Below are 5399 nucleotides of genomic sequence, written 5' to 3'. Positions count from 1 at the left end.
CCGTGTGGGGGGCGTTGATTTCTAACTTTCTGTCTCTCCATCTCTCTGGTTAGCACACATGCCTTATAGCAAAATCTCTCTTAAAAAAATACATGGAGACCAACGGTTGGTGTAATGTCTATGTTGCTGGACTCCCATGTAGTCAACTGCAGTTTGCATCCCAGACCCAGTGGCTTAAACTCATGCCAGGCACATATGCATGTATGCCCGAGATCCCAAGAAGAGACTGGAGGAGAAGGGATTGCAGTGTGGTCATCCCCCCTGGGGTGATGTTTCACTTTCTGTCTCTCTGCCTCTCTCTGTCTTTCTGGCAAGCTTATGTGCCCTATAGCAAAAACACTCTAAAAACTGCATGATATAATCCAATGTACTTTTCAAAATATATATACAAAAATAAGCATATGCATGTTTTTAAATATTCATATATGCAAAAGTAATTGCACATATGCCTGAGAGAGAATGACTTGGTTTTTGTTATATGTAACTAAAGATAGAGAGCATTCTTTTTTTTTTTTTTTTCTTTGAAGAGGTTTTTGCTATAGGGCATGTGCACTCGCCAGACAGACAGAGACAGAGAGACAGAAAGTGAGAAATCACCCCCCAGGAGGGATGGTCACACCGCAATCCCTTCTCCTCCATTCTCCTCTTGGGATCTTGGGCACGCACACACACACACCTGACGTGAGTTTAAGCCACCAGGTCTGGGACTCGAACCGCAGTCTACTATGTGGAGTCCAGCGACATAGCCATTACGCTAACTGCTGGTCCCAAAGATAGAGAGCATTTCTGTGCAGTATTTGTGACAAAGAGTAAAAAAAAAAACTAATCACTGGCAACAGGATTTCTTTTATAGAGAAAACAATTTTTAGAAAAATAACCTGAAAAATACTTGAAATAACTGCCAAAACCAGAGGATGGATAACTAAGTTTCACAGAATGGAGTAACATTGCTGTGCATGACTCAGAGGAGTACGGAGGTGGCAGAACAAACCAGAGAGAATGAAGGATGATAAGAGTCTGAGGAAGAAGAGAGACAGGAAGGATTACCAAATATAACGTTAGTGGTGCTGTAGCTAAGGAGTATTTTAGATCAGGGGAAATCTCTAAAATGAGATTTTGAAATGTTTGAATGGCTCAAAGGAATCCTTTCTGGTAACATGATTCTCCAAAAAGATCTAATATATTTTCAATACCCTATGAGAGTTAAGTTTCTGTTTTTTACAAAAGCAAAACAATGGAAAAGGCAAATAAGGATAAAATAGTTGACTATTTAAGTGTGAAGAAGTCCTTAGACATAAAGGTGGCAATTAGAACAGAAGACAATAATAAGGTTCTAGCATCCAAAAAAAAATTTTATTGAGGGACCAGCAGATGACATAATGGTCATACCACTGGACTCCCACATAGTTGACTACAGCTCAGTTCCTGGACCCAGTGGCTTAAAACTCATGCCAGGCACATGTACATGCATGTGCAAAATCCTGAGAGGAAAATAGAGAAGAGATTGTGGCATGGTCTTTCTCCTCACCCCCAGAAGGGAGTTAAGGTCTCACTCTCTTGTCTCTCCAGTGAACATACACACCCTACAGAAAATTAAAAAACAAAAAACCTCTCATAAATACAAAACAAAACATTATTGAAAGCTGTGGAGACAGCAAGGGGTGGAGTCTTCAAATTCATCCAGCTCTCAGTATCCAGAAGACCCCAGCCAACAACTCAGTGTACACACTTCTGCTTGGGATTTTCTGGGTTGTCTGTGTTACTGTGAAAATGTGTTCTACTGTATGAAGAGAAGGGAGGGCTAGAGAAAACAAGACATGGGATGCTATGGTTGGAATGTTTTTGTCCCCTCCAAGTTTCATGTGGGCACTTAATCCTCATAACAACAGCATTAGGAGGTGTGGCCTTTGGGAGGTGATTGAGTTATAAAGACTCTGGCCTTTATACATTAACGCACTACAAAAAGGCTTGGCAGAAGGAGATTACTTCCTTTTCACCCTTTTGGCTCTTCCGTCATTTGAGGACACAGCATTCTTCTCTGGAGGTGGCAGTAACAGGCACTATCAGGGAAGGAAAAACAGTCCTCGTGGCCAAACCTACCAGTGCCCTGATCTTTGACTTCTCAGCCTCTAGAAAGGTGAGAAATACATTTCTACCCTGACAAAGTATTCTCTCTCAGGCATTTTGTTATAACAGTACACAATAGACTAAGATATGGGTATCTAGCACCTGTAATGAGCTAGAAGTTGGAGAAAACTACCTAAACAATGTCCAGTAATTATCTTTGCTACTATCTCCTTCAGTATCCTCCTTTCAGTAATATTGTTGCTTGTTCAATCACTTAATCTTAAACTTTACCATTATTTTTCATTCACAAACTCTATTATTCTTCAGTGCAATTAGTTGCAACTTTCCAATGAATCAATGTTCATTGAAAATGAAAGTCCTCTCCCATTTCAAAAAGGCATCCTCTTCAAATGAGAACCTTGGGAGAAAAGTACATGTTTTCCAGGAAAAAAAAAAGCAGGTTCACCTAACTAGCCAGATCAGGTATGATCAACCTTGCCAATAAAATAGTGACAGATGACCGAGGCTGTTCAATCTCATGTTTAGTTCCATTATTGTATCTCATGGAGCTTCTTGTCTCCACTCTAACTGCCCTAGCTCAAGTGGCATCACTTCTTTTCTGGACCATGGCAATTACCTAACTAACCTGCCCTCTTGTCTTCATTCATTTCACTTCACTCTGTGGATTCCAGACAAATATATGATTCAGTCATTGTGAGCCACTGAAATTGATTTGAGTTAATGTGGGCAGAAAGAGTTTTTCACAGAATGTCAGGGAGTCCTTTGACTCTTTTGGAAGGCTACAGAACCAATCTCAAGACATTGGGAAGGATTAAAGTAGGTCAGAGGGTGGAGAACACAGTCAAGGCTGTGCCCCTCCCCCCAAAAAAAAATCAGGTGTTGTCACTGGACAACCACCATCACTGCAGGTGAATACAATGTTGACACAATAACTTGCTATTTGTCAGTACACCATTGCATTCATCCCTCAGATCACAGAATCATAGGGGCAATTCTAATGAGCTGAATCAAGGCTATGTCTCATGTTTCAAATGGAGAGAAGGAATGTCTGACCCTTCTTTGGTTTCCACAGTGGAACACAAAACTCAGCACCCAACTAATATCTAATAAGAGCAGATTTCCCTAAAGTAGAGTGTTGATTGGATTCTGGTTAGTCAGAAAAATATTATGTTAACTGCATTCTTCTTTACAGGAAACTCTTAGACACGTTATGCCATTGTTAAAACTGATTACTGCCTACTTATTATGTATTATAAAATCCACATTCCTAAAAACAACATTACACCATCCCACAAAGCACTTTTCCAGCCATTTCTTCTCTTCTTCACTGACCATTCTCCAGGCCCACTGGTCTTCTCACATAGTTCTTTTTGCTAGTAATTATCTCCTTTAATTCTACTGTAAACATTATACAACTTCAAGAACCCCCTCAAATGAACCTCTTACAAAAATCTTTTTTGTTTCCAGATAGCCTCTTTTTTCTGTGAATCTTCAATTTATAACACATATTCTTCCCAACTTAAATCTTGGTTACCATGTGTATTATATCTCTCCTCCTAGATTGTAATATCTCTCTCTGAGAGAGAGACAGAGATAGAGAGAGCTTCAGTGGTGTTTTGCAATGCCATTATCCTCCTCCTCCCAGCCTTCCAGCTAGCCATCATCATAGGCTCACCAAGCAGACCTGAAATCCGAACCCCAGGCCTTCTTATATGGCTCCAGTATTGTGCTAAGGTGCCCTCCTACCTGCATCACAGCAGCTGGGCCAAGACTACCACCTCTGAAAAGCAGAGTATGATATGTTTTATACATTTTTTACAGATATCTTTATTTTATACATGTTTATGGGTAACTTTAATAAATGCTGAGCTTATTGTGCAAATGTAGCTCTCAAAAGCAAATCTAAAACATAATTCACAAGCATCACTGGGTTGCAGAATTGCTACAGAACTAAAGACACAGATAATATAATAGTAGAGATGAGCTCTACTTCAAGAAAACTCTATGTAAACATAAAAATCTGAGCTTAAAAATAATCATCTCTATACATTTACACAACAAAACTACTCGTTTTCAGAAAGATTCACTACATCCTTTAAAAGGTAAACTTGCTAGGACTATTAAAACAGCATTTGATTTGCAAAAATATGTTACTTTAAAGGTACCTATACATATAAAAACCAAGGATGAACCCCTTTCATCAAACTCCCACTCTTTCAAAAATATTATCTTTGCCTCTGTGTTCTACAGCTATGTAAGGAAGGGGGAAGATGAGTTGATTTAGTGAAAAGCTACAAATGGTTACTGAAGGGTTTGGACAAAGATCTATTAAAGAAGGTCAAGAGAATAGATATTATTCAGTACAAAGATTAAAGGTTGATTTGAGACAATTTAGTAACAATCTATAAATACATGAAAGGCTCTCACACTGGAATAATCACCATTTTCTCTCCAACTCCAATTAGGACCAGAAAAAGAGAAAAATCACATGTGACTAAAGGAAGAATTATTAATAGTGGGAATTATTTAATACTAAAATGGATAGCTAAGGAGCATTGTGGACTCTTGTTCTTTATGAGAGAGCTTTAAAATGTGGCTCAAAACACAACCTGCCTAGGGGTAAAGGAATTCACTAGATAAACTCTCAAGGCTTCTTCTGGTATCTAGAGTCAGAAGTGTTACCTTTGTTTCTCTTTTAGAAAATATTATCATTTGGTGACTGTCAGCCGTAGTTACTGCCGCCAAAACTCGTCTGTGTTGTCCCCGCTGGGACATAGCTCAATACCAGGGCGCCACCAGCGAGGCAGGCCGCGCCATGCATCTGATGAAGAAGCGGGAGAAGCAGCGGGAGCGGATGGAGCAGATGAAGCAGCGGATCACAGAGGAGAACAGGACAAGATCCAACATTGACAAGAAGTTCTCCGGTCACTATGACTTCGTGGAGGCAAAGCTCCAGTCCAGTACCGGGGTTCTTGTAACCCAGAATGACATGAAAGCCAAGCAGGAGGCGCTGGTGAAGGAGCAGGAAAAGAAACTGGCCCAGAAGGAGCAGGGGAAGGAGCTGCAGCTGGAGCAGGAGACGCTGCGTGAGAAGGCGGAAAAGGAAGCCACGCGGAAGATCTCCAGCCTGGCTTTCACCCGGAGGAAGGAGAGGAAGGGACAAGCAGGAGGAGGTGACCATGCACAAGGAGGAACTGGAAAGGGAAGAGGTCACCACCGAGAAGAGGAAGCTGGGAAAGAACCCCGACATGGACACTAACTTCTTGCCTGCCGGAGACCGTGAGGAGGAAGAGAACCGGCTCCGGGAAGCC

At 40.9% G+C, this 5399-nt stretch overlaps 1 pseudogene; it reads left to right on the top strand.

Moving 5' to 3' along the window:
- Nucleotides 1–1827: 1827 nt before the first annotated feature.
- LOC102475809 (protein FAM50A-like) overlaps nucleotides 1828–5399 on the top strand; it is a 4020-nt pseudogene continuing 448 nt past the window's right edge.

Source organism: Tupaia chinensis, unplaced genomic scaffold (genome assembly GCF_000334495.1).
Source record: "Tupaia chinensis unplaced genomic scaffold, TupChi_1.0 Scaffold146650_1, whole genome shotgun sequence".
In the NCBI taxonomy this organism is placed as follows: Eukaryota; Metazoa; Chordata; class Mammalia; order Scandentia; family Tupaiidae; genus Tupaia; species Tupaia belangeri.
This window is presented reverse-complemented; position numbering and strand designations above follow the sequence as displayed.